Source organism: Nomascus leucogenys, chromosome 8 (genome assembly GCF_006542625.1).
Source record: "Nomascus leucogenys isolate Asia chromosome 8, Asia_NLE_v1, whole genome shotgun sequence".
In the NCBI taxonomy this organism is placed as follows: domain Eukaryota; kingdom Metazoa; phylum Chordata; class Mammalia; order Primates; family Hylobatidae; genus Nomascus; species Nomascus leucogenys.
Genome location: NC_044388.1, coordinates 92,608,967 through 92,628,872, shown reverse-complemented (window position 1 = coordinate 92,628,872; position 19,906 = coordinate 92,608,967). Strand labels below are relative to the sequence as shown.

General features: G+C 41.8%; 1 protein-coding gene across 5 annotated transcripts in view; it reads left to right on the top strand.

Annotated features, from left to right (window-relative positions):
* ASTN2 (astrotactin 2) overlaps positions 1 to 19,906 on the top strand; it is a 1,014,740-nt gene that overhangs the window by 844,052 nt on the left and 150,782 nt on the right. The gene's annotated exons all lie outside the window — the stretch shown is intronic.

Genomic DNA, 19,906 nt, shown 5'->3' with positions numbered 1-19,906 from the left:
CCCAACCTCAACTTTGATCTGAATTTGGAGGGGCTGCTTGAAGCAGGGAGAGGCCAGACAGTAGGAGCAGGCATTTCTGAGCCTGTGGGGGAAGGGGGTGATCCCCAGGTCCCTGAGACTGCAGGAATGCCTGGATCCACAGCCGCAACTGTGTGGCCACACTGTGCCTCGGAGGGTGGGGCCCCCACTCCTCCAACTTGGAAGTGGGTGGGGATTCTACCTGTTCCTGGCTCCTGCCGGCTCCATGGAGCACTCAGCCCCTGCTGCATCTCCCCTGCTGCAGCCGGTGTCTTTGCAGTGGCTCCTTCAGATGGGCCACCACTGCCATTAATAGGCTACCCCTCAATGACCACCTCAATAAGTATGTATAGCCCAGATGCCCCTGTGGAGTGGCTGTGAAAATTTGATTATAAATCTAGGAACTCCTGGGAATAAATGGGTGGAAGATTCTGATCTCCTTTATGTGAAGTGTAGAAACTCTCCAGTGGGTTAAAATTGTCCCAACATCTAGGGGGACTTAGCATGAGGGAGGAAGATGTCTGATTGGTATGTCAGGCTCAAAGCCACAGTATGCACAGCCACTTTGCCACAGTAGGCATGACCTGAGAATGAGGAATGAAACATAAAACTAAAGAGTTGGAGGCTTGGGAGTCTAAGCTTGAGCCTGTTGTAACTGAGGGAGTGGGATTGCCCTCTATTGGAGAACCACTGTAATCTGGTTCCTTTCTATTCCCTTCGCCTCCACCATGACTTGACACAGAGTCATGCAGAATCCTTGTTTTCAATAGTGACATTATGTGGCAGTGGCAGGAATTACAGGCACGGGAAAAAATGGCCAACTTGGAAGACCTGTTGCATTTCTCTCTTGTATCTCCACAAGTCATTAGGAACCTTGATTAAGAAACTCCTGGAATTCTTTTACAATCCAAAGGGAGAGAGGTTAGTTCTGAGAGAGCCACTATACATATCAACACTGCGCATGAGAGACCAAGAGAGCGATTCATCAAAATAAATGTTTGTACTCCATTTTGAAGTTGTCTACATGATCATTCATTCAGCAATTATTTAATGAATTTCTGTTAACTGCGTGTCCAATATACTTGGCATTTTTAAAAGTAATACATCTTTAATTGCAATCTATTTCTCCTTTCAGCTCTCTTTCATTCCTCCTACCTTTCTTAATGCAACCAGTATGTTGAACTACAGTGAGAAGTTTCCCTGTGACCGCACCCCCCTGGAAATGTTTGATGATAAAGAATTTAGTGGGGAGAATTATCCTTGTTGGACATATTAAACGCTGAATACAGATTTGCTAATTATTGGGATTATTTCTGTAACTGTAGAATTATATGACCTTTCTCCGAATCTTCCTCCCCAAGTCAATTCTTGACCTCAATTTACACTGAAAGAAAAAGAGAATTTTTTTGGATCAGTTCATGTCTAAGTTTCCTTTTAGGTCTGTATTTCTTAGATCCCAGAGGGATAACCCCTTTTTCTTTATTTACCTTGTCTGTGTTGCTAAGATGTGGGTCAGCTACCCATATAAAAGTGGATAATTCAGCCATTTTTCAAAAACGTTGAGGTATGAACTATGCACTTAAGATCTGTATGTAAGTGGCATTCTTCAATTTTAAAAAATCAGTGTGAATAGGTGTCGGAGAAAAAAAACTACCATTTCTTGAGCGTTCCAGCATAATATTCTATAGCTATGTAATAGGAAGTGTATCATCCCATTTTATTGATGAAGACACTACTATTATGACAGATTAAGTAACATATCCAAGATCAAGTGGTTTCCAGTTTTAACTCATCATAGTTTCAAAGCCTATTACAATTACAATTATTGTACCTTCTCCATAAGTTTCCTCCTAATTCCCACCCCAGGATCCATTAAGACTTCAGGTTCTTAGATATCTTTGCTTCAGAAGCCCTGGCATGATCATCCTTTTGTCTGTTGCTATGACCCCACTGTCACTGCTCAGTGAATAAACAGACTGTCGGTTCCCAGGTCTGTCAGTCTGCTCCATTTTATAACTCTGAAATGTGCTGCTAAAGTATTTTCCAAGAGACAGTGAAACAAAAACATGTCTTTCAATAGAAGGTCAGAATTTTGGAAGGAACTTTTTGGGTTTTAACATTAATATTGGGCATTAAGTTCTTCTTAAGCAGAGCTGAATTTTTCCCTTTGGGTTAGAGGGATGGGTTTTCAATGACCAGTGTCATTTGGGATCCTGGAAAGCAGCGGGTGGATATTTTTGGCATGTTTCATGCCCAGTGCCTCATTCTCCAGCTGGCTCGGGTTTCTGGGTGGAGTTTCAGTTTTGTAGTAAGACTGTAGACTTAGGAGAGAAGTCTGGCCAATTTCCCCTCAGGTCACTCTAAATGACAATAAAAAATAGTGGTAACCTTTTCACAGAGCAGAAATTGAAATGGGGCTTTCAAACTCTTCTCTACATGGAAGTACAATCCCTTTAAGACTGGAAGAATAATAAGGAGATACTGGAATGCTTCTCTCAAAGGGCCTGGGCATAGAAATGAGCATCTCCTGCCTTTCAGTAGTGTATTCTACTTTATAAACTATTTTATACATAGTCTCATCCAGTTGCCTACAACAGTCCTCTAATGTGGTGTATCCTTGGACTCATTTTCCAGATATGTAAATAGAAGCTCAGAAGGGGACAGTGACTTAACCAAGGACATATAACTAGTAAGAAGTGCAGTTGGGATGTAACCACTAAGGATTCTTGCTCTTGCTGTCAACCAGTTACTCTACAAGGATTTGGAGTAATCACAGCAAGTCCTGGAAGCTTATATCATTATCCCTACTATATAAATGGGAAAACCAAAACCTGAGAATGGTAGTGTGGGTAGCCTAAAATAAATCACATGGCTCACTACCAGCAGAAGTGACCATAGGTTGTCTAACCCTGAGTCCATACCAAGATCCTTCTTGGTAACCCTCCACATCAAAGAATGGGTCTCTCACAAGCTTGCCTGAGATCTGATCTTCTATAACAGTGTTGCTTTTTTTTTTTTAATTTGAGATGGGGTCTTGCTCTGTCACCCAGGCTGGAGTGCAGTGGTGTGATCTTAGCTCACTGCAACCTCCTCCTCCTGGGTTCAAGCAATTCTCCTGCCTCAGCCTCCCAAGTAGCTGGGATTACAGGCATGTGCCACCACACCCAGCTAGTTTTTGTATTTTTAGTAGAGATGTGGTTTCACCATGTTGGCCAGGCTAGTCTCAAACTCCTGACCTCAGGTGATCTGCCCATCTCAGCCTCCCAAAGTGTTGGGATTACAGGTGAGAGCCACCACTATTGGCCCAGTGTTGCTTTTTAATTGTTGATTTTAGGAAAGCAGATTTCTCCAGCTGGGAATTGGTGGCCTCTGTAGATGAGCAGTTGCTGATGAGTTAGCAGAATCTTCAACTTGAGAGCATGGTTCCTCTCTAAACTCAAAGTCACTCTCAGGATTTTGTCCATGAAGATCTCATTAAGATCTCATTATTATATATACATACGTGTGTGTGTGTGTGTGTGTGTGTGTGTGTGTGTGAATTTCAACTGGTATTTTAGATTTTTGGATTCAAGAGGTACATGTTCAGATTTATTACATAGCTGTGCTACATGATGCTGAGGTTTGGGATATTGAATGATTCCATCACCCAGGTAGTGAGCATAGTACCCGATAGGTAGTTTTTGAGCCCAATCTCTCCCTCCCTCCCCCTTCCTATAGTGCCCAGTGTCTATTGTTGCTATCTTTATGCCCATGGGTACTCAATGTTAAGCTCCCACTTATAAGTGAGAACACGAATATTTAGTTTCTTGTTCCTGCATTAATTTGCTTAGGATAATCGCCTCCAGCTGCATCTATGTTGCTGCAAAGAACATGAGTTCATTCTTTTTTATGGCTGTGTAGTATTCTGTGGTGTATATGTACTGAATTTTCTTTATCCAGTCCACTGTTGATGGGCACCTAGGTTGATTCCATATCTTTGTTATTGTGAATAGTGCTCCAATGAACACAGAAACATAGATGTCTTTTTTGTAGAATGATTTATTTTCTTTTGGATATATACCCAGTAATGGGATTGCTGGGTTGAATGATAATTCTAAGTTCTTTGAGAAATCTCCAAACTACTTTACACAGTGGCTTAACCAATTTACATTCTTACCAAGAGTGAATAAGTGTTCCCCTTTCTGTACAGCCTCACCAGCATCTGTTGTTTTCTGACTTTTTGATAATAGCCATTCTGACTAGTGTGAGATAGCATGCAATTGTGGTTTTGATTTCTGTTTCTCTGATGACTAGTAATGTGGAGCAGTTTTTCATGTTTTTTGGCTGCTTGTGTGTCTTCTTTTCAGAAGTATCTGTTCATGTCTTTTGCCAATTTTTTTATTGGGGTTATTTGTTTTTTGCTTATTAAGTTTCTTACAGAGTCTGAATATTAGACTTTTGTTGGATGCAGTTTGTGAATATTTTCTTTCATTCTGTAGGTTGTCTGTTTATTGATAGTTTCTTTTGCTGTGCGAAAGCTCTTTAATTAGATCCCACTGTCAATTTTTTTTGTTGCAGCTGCGTTTGAGGACTTAATCATAAATTCTTTCCCAAGGCTGACATTGAGAATGGTGTTTTATAGGTTTTCTTCTAGGATTCTTATAGTTGGAGGACTTACATTTAAATCTTTAATCCATTTTGAGTTAATTTTTGTATATGGTGAAAGGTAAGGGCCCAGTTTTATTCTTCTGCATGTGGCTAGCCAGCTACCCCAGCACCATTTACTGAATAAGGAGTCCTTTCTTCATTTCTTACTTTTGTCAACTTTGTAGAAGACCAGATGGCTTGGGTGTATGGCTTTATTACTGAGTTCTCTATTCTGTTCCATTGGTTTATGTGTCTGTTTTTGTATCAGTCATAAAGGTCTCATTCTAGAAATCAGTAAGTAATTAACCAAAGTCCAAACACCTTCTCAGAGTAGTCACTACCATTTACATACTGCACACATCTGTATGACAGACACTCTACTGGGAACGTCAAATACATTTTCACAAATTCTCCCAGCAATTCTGTAAGCTAGAAGTTGTTATTCTCATGTTGAAGAGGAGAAAATTGGTGCTCTGTCAGGAGAAATCATTTGTCTAAGGCAGAACCGGGATTTGAATCCAGGTCTGTCAGAGTCCTTGCCCTTAACAGTACGCCAAACTGTCTTTCAGTGTCTGAACCAGAGACAGTAGGTGTTGGAAGGGACTTTAGATATTGTCTCAGTCATTTTCATGAACCTTGTTTTATAGATAAAATAAGTAGCTCCCAGAGAGGTGTGTAATTTTCTTGAAGTCCCGTAAGCATGTACGGCAGAGTCAGGCTTTATAACCAGGTCTGTGGCCGGGTGCAGTGGCTCACGCCTGCAGTCCTAACACTTTGGGAAGCAGAGGCAGGTGGATCACCTGAGGTCAGGAGTTTGAGATCACCCTGGCCAACATGGCGAAACTCTGTCTCTACTGAAAATACAAAAATTAGCTGGGCGTGGTGGCAGGCGCATGTAATCCGAACTACTCGGGGGGCTTAGGCAGGAGAATCACTTGAACTCAGGAGGTGGAGGTTGCAGTGAGCTGAGATCATACCACTGCACTCCAGCCTGGGTGACAGAGTGAAACTCCATCTCAAAAAAAAAAAAAAAAAATATATATATATATATATATAAAAATATATAAAAATATATACGTATTTATATATATTTATAAATATATATTTATATCTATATTTATAAATATCGATATTTATAAATATAGATATTTATAAATATCTATATTTATAAATATAGATATTTATAAATATCTATATTTATAAATATCGATATTTATAAATATCTATATTTATATATAAATATAGATATTTATATATATAAATATAGATATTTATATATATAAATAAAACCAGGTCAGTCTTATGCCCAGCACAGTGCTTGTTCTTATAGACCATAGTCTACATCAAAACTCAAGTGTTGCTTCTTCCACAAACGCTTCTTGACCCTTTCAGCACAAAGTCTTCTCCTTCTCAACATAGTGCACTCACTCATTCTCTCTACTATTTATTTGGCATACTCCATTCTTTGTCTTGGAGTACCTCTTCTGTATCAGAGTTGGAAGGATCTTAAGAGATCATCTAGTCTTGCTTTCTCTTTAACATTTTAGTATGCCCTTGAACATGCACTGGTAACATGCCTCCAGTGTTGGAAAACTCAGTTCTTCCTAAAGTGTTCTATATGTATGATCCTGTCATCTGCAAACAGACAATTATACTTCTTCCTTTCCAATTTGGATGACTTTTATTTATTTATTACTTGTCTAATTGCTCTAGCTAGGACTTTTAGTACTATATGAACAGAAATGGTAAGAGCAGACATCTTTGCCTTTTTTCTAATTTTAGACGTTTAGTCTTTCACCATTAAGTATAATGCTAGTTGTATTTTTTTATGATATATTCCCTTTATTACATGGAAGGAGGTATCTTCTATTTCTAGTTTGCTGCAAAGACTTCGTTTTGTTTCCATTTGAAATGGATGTTGAATTTTCTGAGTCTATTGAAATGATGGTAGTGGCCTATAGTTTATCTTTCTAAGTACTTTTCTCTTGGAATTTTTTGGGCCTGAGTATAATGTTCATCACTGATAACGGGCCATTTGTCCAGTGAGAGATCAGAATGCCCCTAGAGAGTACCTAGGGATTTGGGGGCAAGGAGAGTAAAGCCGTCTTCACCCCCATGGTCCTCCTAAAGCCAGGGCCTTGCCTCCAGCATTGTTCTGGGGCCTAGAACACTGAGATCTGGAGAGAGACATCACTCAAATTTCCTGGAAAATTCCATTTAATGAATGACCCACCCATTCTCTCCCAGCTCCTTTGCTTCTTCCTGAGTGAGACTTAATCTCAGCAACTGGGTTACCTCACATTTCACTTTGTTTAGAAAGGATCAGATTTTCCTCCTCTTAATTGGGTGATTAGGCCTTTGTGAGCTCACAGATCTAATCTTGAGATTCGGGTGGGTTGAATTTGGTTATGGAGACATAATAGGAAATAGTGTTTTGGGGAGTTTGGGTTAGAGGGAGTGATTGAATATATTCCTCAGTCAGAGGTCTTGTTTGGGGGCAGGCGAGAGTTTCTCCCATGAAGATGGTCTCTTCTACATCTAAAAGAGTCGGCTCAGTGACTCTCTGATGTAAATTCATGTACAACAGAAGCTTAGGATGGGAGACTGTCTGTCTCGAGTTATGCACCTTTTTTGCTTTAAGGACCTGTCCGCCTGGCCATTTCAGACTCAAGGTGTGTGAGTGGGTGTGGTATAGCAGGAGCTCAGGACTTCTGATTCTCTTTGGTTCCAACTTCAATTAAGCTGTCAACTTTCTCTGTGGCTTTTGGAAAGTTGCTTTTCCTCTCAGGCTCTGTTTCACCTTCTGAAAACTTTTTTTTTTTTTTTTAAAGTAAGGATCTATGTCTGCCACAGTCTCCTTTTGAATTAAGGTTTTACGTAGTTAAGGATGCCTAACCAGCACATGTACAGAATGGCGTGCCTAGCACTGGGCAAAGTGCTGGGTATTCGATGATGAGCAAGAATAGGCAAAAACTCTGCCCTCTTGAAATTTAGGATTAAATTGGGAACATAAGTAATAAGCAATTAACTTTAAGCAGAGACTCCTCTGGAGGGAGATCATGACATTTCATACTAGTGTGTAGCCAGCAATTTTAACCTGTTGTTGAAAAACTATTTTAAAATAAAATAAACATTTATTCATGGAATCCAAAAAAATGTTCTTCAGAAGATGTTCCTGGTTGATTAATTAGACAAATCACTTTGTTAAAGATCAACTGGTTATCTAAAGGGTCCAAGGAGAACTGCATGACTATGTACTTCCTGGGCTGAGAGCCCCTGCTGGAAGGAAGGACCCTGAATCAAGTGGGGCTGGACCACTGAAAGTTTAAAGGATTGCCTAATTCTGTATCAGTGTGATAATTTGATTAACATCTGCAAGCTCCAGGAGAGCAGGGCCTAAGTCTGTGCCACTCAGCATTGCATTCCAAGACTCTGGTACAGTGTCTGGCACATAGTTAGCACGTAACAAATGTTGAATGAATGACGTCGAGAGGAGACAAGACAGGGACCAGATCTCAGAGGGATTAGAAAACAGGCTAAACTACTTGGACTTTATCCTGTAGGCAAAGGGGAACTTTGAAGCCTTTTGAGGATCATAAACATAATCAGAATGGTGCTTTGGAAAGAAAGATAACTTTTCTAAACCTCCTGATCACAGTGTCTTGTTTCTTTTGCTAAAATGTGAACTTCCTGATAGATCTTTTCTCATGCTTACTGGTGTTTACACAGTTTCGTGCACAGAGAAAGTACTTAGGGAACATTGGTAGCATGAGTGAATGGAAGAATAAACAAACAAAGGTACAATAACAACAAAAAGTGGCTGGGTAGATGAAGAGAACGGTGTTCAGCACAGGCTTGGAGTTAGTTTGAGATCTGAAGTCTCTGTTACATCACTTACTAGTTATGTGGCCTTGGGTACAATACTTTCTTTTGGTTTTGGGTCTTAGTTTGACTCTTAACTATGGACATTAGTATGTGGCACATAATAGACATTCAATAAATTTGACCATCATTATTTGTATTCTTCCTTTCATGGGGAAGATGCATGGTTTTCTAGGAAAGCTGCAAAGGAGAATCCTTGGACCCTTCCCTCATTCTCTTCATAGTTTGTAATACAGTCTTACAAACCTTAGAGCTGCTAGCCCATGTGAATCACTCCGTACAATCCCTTCATTGTATAGCAAGAAAATTGACTCCTAGAGACAGGAAAGGACTGATCCTAGGTCCTGCAGCATGTTAGAGGCAGAGCTGGGCCTTGAGCCCAAGTCTTGTGGTTCATTGCTCTTTCTTCACATATGGACAGTGAAATTATCAATTAAACTGGGCTTATGACTTTGCCCTTACACATTCCTCAAGGTCAATGGAAATTGTTCTTTTGGCTTGTATATAATGTAGCCTTGGCCATTCCATTCCTTTTGCCCAAAAGGCAGTTTTTTGTTTCTTTTTCTCCCCTTCCACCTCCCTGGGAAAAGAATAGTCAGAAAGGATGGGATTCGTTAAAGTTAAAGATAAGATTCACCCCTGCAGCCGTTCGTGCTCTGTCCAGTATTGTCTGAATAAACTTAAACTCTTACAAAGGCTCTTGGACCTAGGCTGTGGATGGGTCCAGAGATTGTGGTAGACTATAAGTGAACTAATTAATAAGAGATGAATGAATGAAGAAAAATGATCACAGTGGAGTTGCCACAAAGGGTCAGAGCAAGGATATGCTCAGAGACCATCTCACCCAACTTTCCCATTTTGCATAGAGATGAGGCAAGATTGGCTCAGATCATGCAATATGTCATTGCAAAGTGGCAAGACAATTGGATATGAGGACCAGAACTAAGGAAGAATATCTGTCCAGGCAGTAGAATTTGGGGGGTTGTCAGGTTAATGGTGAAACATGCATGTCTATATATTATCTTGATAAAGCCAACTGACCAAAAGGAGAAGTGGGCTTGAAACTGAGGACTATGCAGGAGCAACCTGATAGAATGACTATGGGAACTGGGGCACCAGGTAACCAGGGAAAGAAGCCTCAAAGAAGTAAGATAGTGGTCAACTGATTGGAGATGTGAGTTTCCAGGTCATGGTGGTGGTAAATGGCAGAGCCAAAATTTGAACCCAGGTCTGTGATTCCAGAGGCCATTCCCCTTCCAAAATGCCATGTTGCCATCCAGCTGAGACAAGCTTGATGGCAAAATATCCATGATTGCAAGCAGCACTGTCTTTTTATTTCCCTAATTCTCTGGCTTCCTAGACCCCAAATGCCCTCAGAAAAGACTGAAGCTTAATGGAAGGAAGGTCAACCAGAACTTGAAACTCACTCTGAGAACACTAAGGCTCATTTCTGCCAAACTTTCTCCCCACCCCCATCCCCAGGGAAAAGAGTCCAACAAAACTTCAATTCACTTGTAATTGCTCCACTCCCAGAATTAGAAGGATTTTTTTTTTGTTGTTGGTCTCCTTCTAACACCCTCAACTGATGCTTTCACAAAACTGTTATTTTAGGGCTGTTTGGACTTGTTTTCTACATAGCTCTTGTTTTCTATTATTTCTCTCTTTTTCCAGGGTTCAGACTAATTAAAGGAAGTGTAAATCACACCTCGTTTGCACAAAATACCTTTCATGAGGTCTGGAAGCAATTTAGCTTCTGTTTGCCAAAGATCTTTAGGAAAGAAAAAAAAATTCCCTTTGGTTTAAAAAAGATTAATTTCTTGGTGCCAAAAAAACCTATTAAATGCACCTCCCATTTCTGGGATCTTTTATGGTTTTCATGTGAAAATGGCAGCCAGAAAGACAGCAGGAAGACTAGGCTGGTTCTGCAATTATGGCTGGCCATCCCTTGCCACCAGCTCAGCAGCCCTGCAGTAAAGCATAGGTTTAGAACACAGCGTGGTGTCACAGGGTATTCAGAGTGACTGGAAGATTTGTCACTGGCTGTCTTCTGCTCCCCTTTTCTCACCCCAGATTCTAATAACCCCTGATCAATGTTCTCCCAGGGCCATGGGTCCTTGATGTGGGATGAATCTTGTCAGCAAGGTTGTGGGGAAGGGGGCAGAGCTGTCACCTTGGGCTACCTCTTGCCCCTCTATTAGAGACCTACTCCTTATTTCAGGTCTTCCTGTTTCCTCTCCCCTGCCCCATACCTCTGCCTCTTCTGCTCTGTATATGTTCACCTTTGCTCTGAGAACTAATCCAGTGTATTTCCTCTGAGCTGCTAAGGTCCTAAAATGTGAAACAACGAAGGGCCTCTAGTTATCTTCTAACTTTCTTACTTTAAAGATAATGTGACTGGCCGGGTGCGGTGGCTCACACCTGTAATCCCAGCACTTTGAGAGGCCAAGGTGGGTGGATCACGAAGTCAGGAGTTTGAGACCAGCCTGATCAACATTGTGAAACCCCGTCTCTACTAAAAATACAAAAATTAGCCAGGTGTGGTGGCACGTGCCTGTAATCCCAGCTACTCAGGAGGCTGAGGCAGGAGAATTGCTTGAATCCAGGAGGCGGAGGTTGCAGTAAGCAGAGATCGTGCCACTGCACTCCAGCCTGGGTGACAGAGCAAGACTCTTCAAAAAAAAAAAAAAAGATAATGTGACTTAGGTGTGACTTAGGGCCAGTGAGGGGGAATTGTTTGCCCATAGTCCCACACCTATGGCACAGCAGAGCCAGGGTTATTTTATTTTATGTATTTATTGATTTACTTTGAGATGAGGTCTCACTATATTGCCCAGTCTGGTCTCAAATTCCTGGGCTTAAGTGATTCTCCCACCTCAGCCTCTCAAGTAGCTGGGTCTACAGGCATGTACCATTGTGCCTTGCTGGAGCAAGGGTTAGCCCTTAGGGCCAGACACTTAAGTATAACGTTCCTCTCACTGTTTCATAAAGATGACTTTCTAACAGTGGAATTTCTGACAGCAAGATGGTAGGAGAAAATGTTGTAGGCTTCAGGGGGTGGTGTTTGCTCTGCTTCTCACATTATACCCTGATAATGGTTGTATCCGTTACCTTCTCGTAACATCGGTCATGAGAAAGCAAGAGATGAGCTAGGCTAACCATCAAGGAGGTTGTGGTAGATTGCAGCAGAAATAGAAAACACTTTATGACAGACAGATCCTGTGTTTGAATCGTATCTTCCTGCATTTTCATCTGGATGACACTGGGCAAGTCACTTCACCTTTCCAGGCATCGGTTGCCCCATTTGTAAAATAGAGATAAAAGTACCACCCTCCTACAAATGTTGAGACACCTAAATGAGTTAGTGGGTGTAGTCATCCAACAACAGCAAATCAATACTTGGAGGCTCTGGTTTTTCCAGGTGCCTTACCTTTTTTTTTTTTTCCTTTCGACTCCACTATTTTGAGAATCACAGGTACCTCACTTCTTGAGAACAAATACCTGTGAATGTGGACACTTCTTGCCCACCCCTCTTCCTCCAAGTGTGGAATTTACTTCCTAAGAAAATAAGTAAATAATAATACAAAAATATTTGGAAGTTTTTAAAGCATGAAATTTCCAGGCTGCTTTTCTGCTGCTTAGAACCTTCTGTAATTCTGTGGACAATAATAACTTTATCCAAGAATGTATTACAAATTAGGTTTCCTCAATTGGTATTTTTTTTTTTCCATTTGAAAAACGCAGCTTTTTAAAATAAATTGGAGTCGGACAGGTAGAGTTTGGGGGAAAAGCAATGGTGTTGTTTCAGGGATTGGTACTGTACAGTAGAAACACACACACACACACACACACACACACACACACGTTGGAGCCAGACGGCCTGGGTTCAAATCCTGACTCTGCTACTTCCTATTTACATGGTCATAGACACATTTTTTTTTTTTTTGCGTTTCTGGAATTCTGATTTCATAATTTCAAAATGAGGATTATAATTCTCATAATATCTAGTGATTATTATAAGAATTAAAAATGTTCTTAGAACATTTGTCAGGATGTGTAGCCCATGGTACATATTCACATTGTTACAGAAGTGAGTGAGAGAGAGAATTCTAGAAAAAAGGACATGAATAGTTCCAGAAAGGATCCTTAGAATCAGAAAAACAGAGTTTGGGTCCTAGTTTTAACAATGATGGGGACTTAGTTTCCTGAGACTCAATTTTTCAGTCAATCAAATGGTATTCAACACAGTATCTCTGACACTTGTCCTGTCATCTCTGGGCTCACTGCCCCTTAGCCTGAGCCCCTGTCCTCATCATTGCTCTTCTGGGTTATTGTAAATGTTTTCTTAACTAGTCTCCCTGTCTCCATTCATTCTTCCCCTATTACCTCTCTGGTTCACTTTCCATTCTGTAGTCAGAGAAAGGATCTTAAAGCCCATCATAATTATCTTTTGCCTTCAGAATAAGGTTCCCATTTCTTAGTGTGGTTTATAGCAGTCTCCAAAATCTTACCCCTTCTTGCATCCCCCGATGATCTCCTCTCCCATCCCCTGGCTCTGCTCTGTCCACCCTTATCTCTGGTCACTGCAGGTTGAAATTCCTCTGCTGAAATGCCCTTCTACCTCAACCTGAGACTGTCAGAAGAGATTCACCTGCAAGCCCCCTAATTACTGGATTGATAATTTAAATCAATGATTCTATCCCTTCTAGCTTCAAGTTGTTCATCTGTAAAATAGGGACCATCAATCCCTTCTCCACAGGCTCAAGGGAAAAATTAGATGAGATGACTAACATCACTTGTTCAGCACTTGGCATAAACTAAGTACTTTTCATAGGATTAGTTCTCCCTTTTTTTGTTCTCTTCAACTCAACTCAGACACTGTTTTCATAGACCCAGTGTTCATCACACTGGATCATAACATATATTCTTTTTCTTTTTTCTTTTCTTTTCTTTCTTTTTTTCTTTTTTTGAAACAGGGTCTCATTCTGTTGCCCATGCTGGAGTGTGGTGGCATGATCTCGGCTCACTGCAGCCTTGACCTCCTGGGCTCAAGTGATCCTCCTGCCTCAGCCCCTCAACATAGCTGAGACACCAGGCACAAGCCACCATGCCCAGCTAATTTTTGTATTTTGTTTTATAGAGATGGGGTTTTTCCATGTTTCCCAGGCTGGTCTGCAACTCTTGAGCTCAAGCAATTCAGTCACCTTGGCCACCCAAAATGCTGAGGTTACAGGCATGAGCCACCACACCTGCCTATAACATATATTCCTGTGTCTTCCCGTTTGAGTTAGTTCTTTGAAAGTCATTGTATTCTGCACTTGGATTCTGATTTCAAATCCTAGCCCCATCACGAACTGTGTGTGACTTTGGATGAATTAGTCTGAGCCTCAGTTTCCTCATCTGTAAAATGGAAATAACCACAGCATCTATCTCACAAGGTTGTTGTTAGGATTAAGTAAGAAAATGCACATAAAGTCCTTAGCAGAGCTCCTGGCACACAGGAAGAACCCTGTAAATGTTTACTATTATTGTTGGTGTTGTTTTTGGTATTCCTAGTGCCTGGCCCAGGGAAGAGATGATGATTGTTGAAAGGATAAAAGTGCTTTATAAGCAAGGGAAGGGTGGGATGAGCTTTCTGATGGTTTTCAAAAGATCCAAGGTGGGGCTTGCTTTGTATGATTATGGGATCAAGCCAGGACACTTCTGTACACCCTGAGCTGTACTCTTTCCCTCTTTTGTTTGAGATTTAGGAAGTGGGTAAGAAGGGGAGAATGCCCGAAATGTTCATTGTGGGGCAGGCACAGGCACAGGCACACAGAGTACCAACAACACATGAGCCGGCAGGGCCATTCTTGCCAGTGTGCTGTAATCCTGTCCTGAAGCACTTCCTGCATTCCTGTCCTGTCCTAGCATCCTCTCATGCTCTCCCTGTGGCAGTGCCAGCCTGTAGGATCATTCCCTCCTAACTTGGCCTCCCATGGGAGCCACCTAAATCATCTTGCCTTTTCTTGGTTTGATGGGAAGCTCTTTGTTTTGGCTAAAATACCATGGGCCTGTGTGGTAGAACATCCTGAGTTTGAATTCCAGCTACTGCTTACCAGATTTGTAATTAGGTCAAATGACTCAATATCCCTGAGCCCCAGTTTTCTTGCATGTATAATAGGAATATTAATCCCCATTCACAAGGTTGTCATGAGAGATATGTGAAACACCAGGTCGTATGCCTGGTCAGCGCCTGACATATTAGTAACTGCTTCTTAGGGGACTGGTCGGTCCTCCTTCCTCTTTTCATTGTCCACAGCTGCATCTGGCCACTGCTCCACACTGGCCTCCTGGATATAGGATGAGTTCCCTATAAAAGGGAGAGTTCAAAGTGAGGCCAAATGGCACCCAAATGCAAATAGAGGGGTGGGGCGCTCAATAACCTTTTGGGTTCATTGAAACTTATAATTCTGCTACTCTGTAAAATGCTTCCCAGGTTGGGAAGGTCAGTGTTGGGACAAAGTGGCCACCCATGAGCTTCCTCCTCCCTCTTCCTCTCCCCATCACCAGTGCCCTGAGCTTTTCTCCTTCTAGCACATTGCCAGAGAGTTGCCTTTTAGCTGGATAACTCCCCAGAATGTATTCTCATTTCCCTCATCAGCTCACTATGCAATGACTCTGTTCACATTATCCTGCCTAGCTTTAGTGTATAGTCCAATATAGAGGGAGAGGCACACAGTCAATATTTTGAGGGGAAAATGATTAAAGAATTTGCTTTTGGGCCTATCTGCAGTAGTCAGCAGCCCCTGAACTTTCTACTGCAGATTCTCTCAGACAGTGCCTTTTCTATATGAACAATGTTAGGAAATCCACTTGGGGTGCTTTCTTAGCCTAGGACCCGAGACCTTATATTAATATAACAAAGATACATTGATTGCTGACTATGTGTCAACCTAGATGCTTAGTAAAGATGTGCTTTTTCTCTAATGATCTATAAATTAAGTCAATGGAAGCTAGAGAATTTAAGGTGGTCTGGATCCTGCCATCTCCCCAGCCTCACTTCTCATCACTCCTCCGTAGGCATCCTGTACTCAGCCACACCAAAGCAGTTGCATTCCCTGAAAGACTGTGCCATATTACCTTTGTTCATCTTTTTGGACCTTACCATCCTTCTGAATTTTTCTTTCTTTTTTTAATTATACATTCCAGAACACTTGAGTTTTTTAATCAGTAAGTTTGTGTTTTTATAATTATTTAAAACGTAATTTTACTTTGAAAAAAAGAGGTAAGCCAATAAAAGTGATAATGCAGTATCTGGGTTGTGGTAATTCAGAGGTAAATACAGGTGTCATCACCAAGCAGAAGGAATTAAAAGTAGAGCGTTGAAGGACAAGGTAGGACTTGAATGAAACGAAGAAAGAAGGGTGTTCTAATTGCAAGTACAAAAGTCTGAAGTTTGTAGCCTGTGAATCATGCACAAGGACAAGAGACACCAAGACAAATGTAGGTTAGTTGGTGTCGATGCTGAAGGGAATAAGGATGGAGTCTTAACTTGAAATCTGCTGTACATTGTCTTTCATTGAATGCCAGGCTGCCACGCTTGATTTTGAGCCCGTACCAGTTGGAGGGTTACTGAAGTTTAATGTGCAAAGGAATAACATCATGGGGTCTGCGCTACAGATAAAATAGCAGAGATATTGCCCTGATACATCTGATGAAACTGAGACTTCTGCACATTGGCTTTGGTGGTTCACACCCAGTCGGTAGAAACAGGCAAGCATCTTAGCATTGGCCTTGACTTATTGAAAGGAGAAAAGGCCAATCTCTTTTTCAAGAGGAAACTAGATTTGTTGTCTTTCTCTGCCTTCCCAACAGACTAAATCCAGGCACGTGTTCACAAGCACCTTCCACTGGGATCAGTGAGCTGTTTATTCAGCTTATCTCAAATGCAGGCAGCTTTCTCTTTGCATAGCTGCAATAAGCTCACCCTCAGGGCTTAGAACACAATTGAAGTGGGGTTGGGTGGAGTGGGAGACAGAAAGGGAACAGTTATGAGCAGGCCTGGGGCCTGGCACTGGCCTTTGAGTATACTGCTCACTATCTTTTAAAAAGTGATTCTTGTAGCCCAAAAAGGCCTCATTTCCTACCCTTTTCCTTCTTACTTAAGCCTTGGCAAGTTAGGACCCATGGGCTGGCTGTCTGTTTTGTAGATAAAGTTTTATTGGAACACAGCCATGTCCTTTTATTTACATATTATCTATGGCTGCTTTCACATTACATGGCAATATCAAGCACTTGCAACAGAGACTGTGTGGCTCACAAGGCAGAAAATATTTACTACCAGCTACTTCACATTTAAAAGTTGCTGACCTTTGATCTAACTAAGCTTCCTCTATCCTTCAAAGCATAGCTAAAATTCACTTCCCCTGAGAAGTTTTCCCCGATTCTCCCAGGTCTCACTCAGTCCTCTCACCTTGGATGTACAATGCCACTTCTTGTCCACATTTTTTAGTACCATGTTTCTCTTTTTTATATGATTTTAAAAACAATTCTAAGTACAACGTATGGCTTTGGGGACAACTGCCACATTTTATACTTTCTATAAAGTCATACTCACAGGAGTTGGCAAAGTGGAAGTTGTATATGGTTTATAGAGGTGCCTGGTATTGAGTGTTGCTGTCACTGACCAATGCCATAACTTGGGACAAACCACTTCACTTCTCTGAGTCTCTTTTCTCATCTGTCATTTAACATGATAACATAGTACCTACCTATGTAGGTTAGTACAAGATCCAAAGAGATTAACTAAAACAAACACACAAAAGCAAAAGCAAACAAACAAAAAACATGATTCTTGTAGTAAATGGTTATTGAATAATAACTGAATTATGCTACTTGGGGTCTTGCTTTGCCCATGTGTAAATTTAGAATTTTCTTCCATAACATTCTGGAAAAAAAATCCGTTATTCATATCTTTTGTGAGATGCTGAGTGCAGTCTCCTCCTTTCTTAGAAATTCATAAGACATTTTCATATTAAAGGCTCTGAGATATCCCATGAGAAAAAAATCTGTTTAACTTTATTTAATCCTGTATTTTTGAAATTTATTTGGCCACACCTTGTAATAACTATTAATGTCTCATGGGAGGTAATGTTCTGAAGAACACACTTTCGACCAATTTGGCCAAGTGGTCCTTTGGTTCACCTGGAGCCGTCATCCTGAGTTAAAGAATAGCCATTGCTTATCAGAGTCTCTTCTTTAATCACCAGCACAAGGAATACAATGAAAACTCATGTTTTTGCATAAAATGGTGCCTTTGGTTGTGTTTCTTCTATAATGCAAGAAATAGTAAATGTGTATATTCTCAAAACCCACGATATTAGCCATGCAGGCTGTTGGATGTTCTGCCTCCTGATTGTGTGTGTGTGTGTGTGTGTGTGTGTGTGTGTGTGTGTGTGTGTGTGCAGGCACCCACATGTGTGCACACAGCACCTTTCTCTTCCTGTTGAGGCTGTCAGAGTCACACACCTGGGGCATTACAAGTCCTGGGTGCCTCTATAACTATTCCCTTTCTTCTCACAAGAGTGCCTTTGACCTCTTTCTGTTAAATCCCCTAGAAACATTTCAGTCCTCCCTCTTTCTGGAACTGGAACCCTTGGGTCTCCACCTTGGGTCCCTGTTGCAAAGGGGAAATTGGGGTCTTGGGAAATTATTCCCAAGGGAAAGCATGAAGTCATTGGGTAAGCATAGATTTGAGATTCTGACTTCCTCAAACATAAATTTCACCAGTGAGGGCTAGCACATATTTTGTTGGCTTATGCCCATGGGGCTGAGACCCAAGTAGGTGGTCAGGGAAGCCTTCCTCACCATCTGCTCAAGATGCATCTGCCGAATACTCAGTATCTCAGTGCACCTATTCACACCCTCTTTCATTCTCCAAAACATCGCGCTTTGAATGGCAAATTATAGGGGACCCTACCCATTCCTCTCCTGAAGTCCCTTATTAAGAAGGCTAGAAGTCTCCGGGGTGAGCAGCAAGGGAAAGAGGAAGTCTGTTTCCAGTGGTGTTCATGGCCCATACAGCCAACAGAGGGCGCTCCCATACCATGCAACACTGGGGTCCAAGGATCCAGGCAGGCCCCGGGGGAAGGCGGCCAGCTGACCTTTCTCCAGGCTGTTCTTGGGTTGCCAGAGCAGCAGAGGTGTCAGCTGAGAGTGGTCACAGCCTGGGGAGGAGAAGGCAGGGAGAGAGGCTGGGGCACCCAAAGGGGAGGAGGAGCTGGCAGGGAAAACACACAGACACATTTCACAGAAGCAGAGACACAGGGAAACAAACAGAATATGTAGTTGTACCTACAAACAACAAATGCAACATACCCCGCACAGACACAGCATGCAGCCAGGGAATTTAGAGAAGTCATATAGGGTGCAGACTTACAAATGAATGCAATCCATTCCATACAGGTATACACAATGCAGTCATCTCAGCTAGCTAAACAAAAACAAAGGCAACACACAGACACCAACACATATAAACATACATGTGAGCACATCACCCAACGGGGACATTCAAGCTATGTGCAGTCAATGAAAGGCAGATAACAAAGACACACAGGAAGCACACAGACACATACAGTAAATCCACAACACATACAAAGTCACACACCATGGGGATAGCATGCCACGCACAGACAACACACAGCTTGTACTCAACACATGACAGATGCCTCAAGAGGCGTATCATAGATAAACAGCACAGGCACACAGATGCGTAAACATAGCCACCTTCCCACAGGCATACTGTAAAGATATACACACCATGTGCCACGTGGATCCACCCAGCACAAACAGACACAGAGACACATTAGATGGCATCCACTCATATAGCCCCCACTGCATAGCACACACCAAACACTCAACACTCACCATATGGATGTAACTCCACATGGATCAAAAGCACTTGTAATTCGGTAAATATTTCTAAAAGAGAAAAGAGAAGAAGAGAAAGGGTTGTGAAAGATGGAAAAAGAGACAGAATAGAAGAAACGTGAGAAGACCCAGGGAAGGAGGGCTGGAGTCCAGATCGAGTGCTCAGCTTGGTGTCTTTCCCCTCTCTGCCTCCGTCATGATAGCAAAGAACAAGCTGGTTTCAGGTGGCTCCCTTGGGGAAACCACATAGACTTGATGGCTACAGTAGGAGCTGATGGTGCCCCAGGGAGAGGAAGCCACCAGCGTGGGGCCAGGGGTTGTGCCTCAGTCTCATCTGGGGCAGTGGCACCGAATCATATTTGAGTCCTTGCAGCTTCCATTTCATCTCCAGGGAGATCAGCTCCAATCTTCCCCATCTCATTTAATCCTGACCTGTGAGTGTCTTACTGTTCATATCTGACTTTCTCTAGGT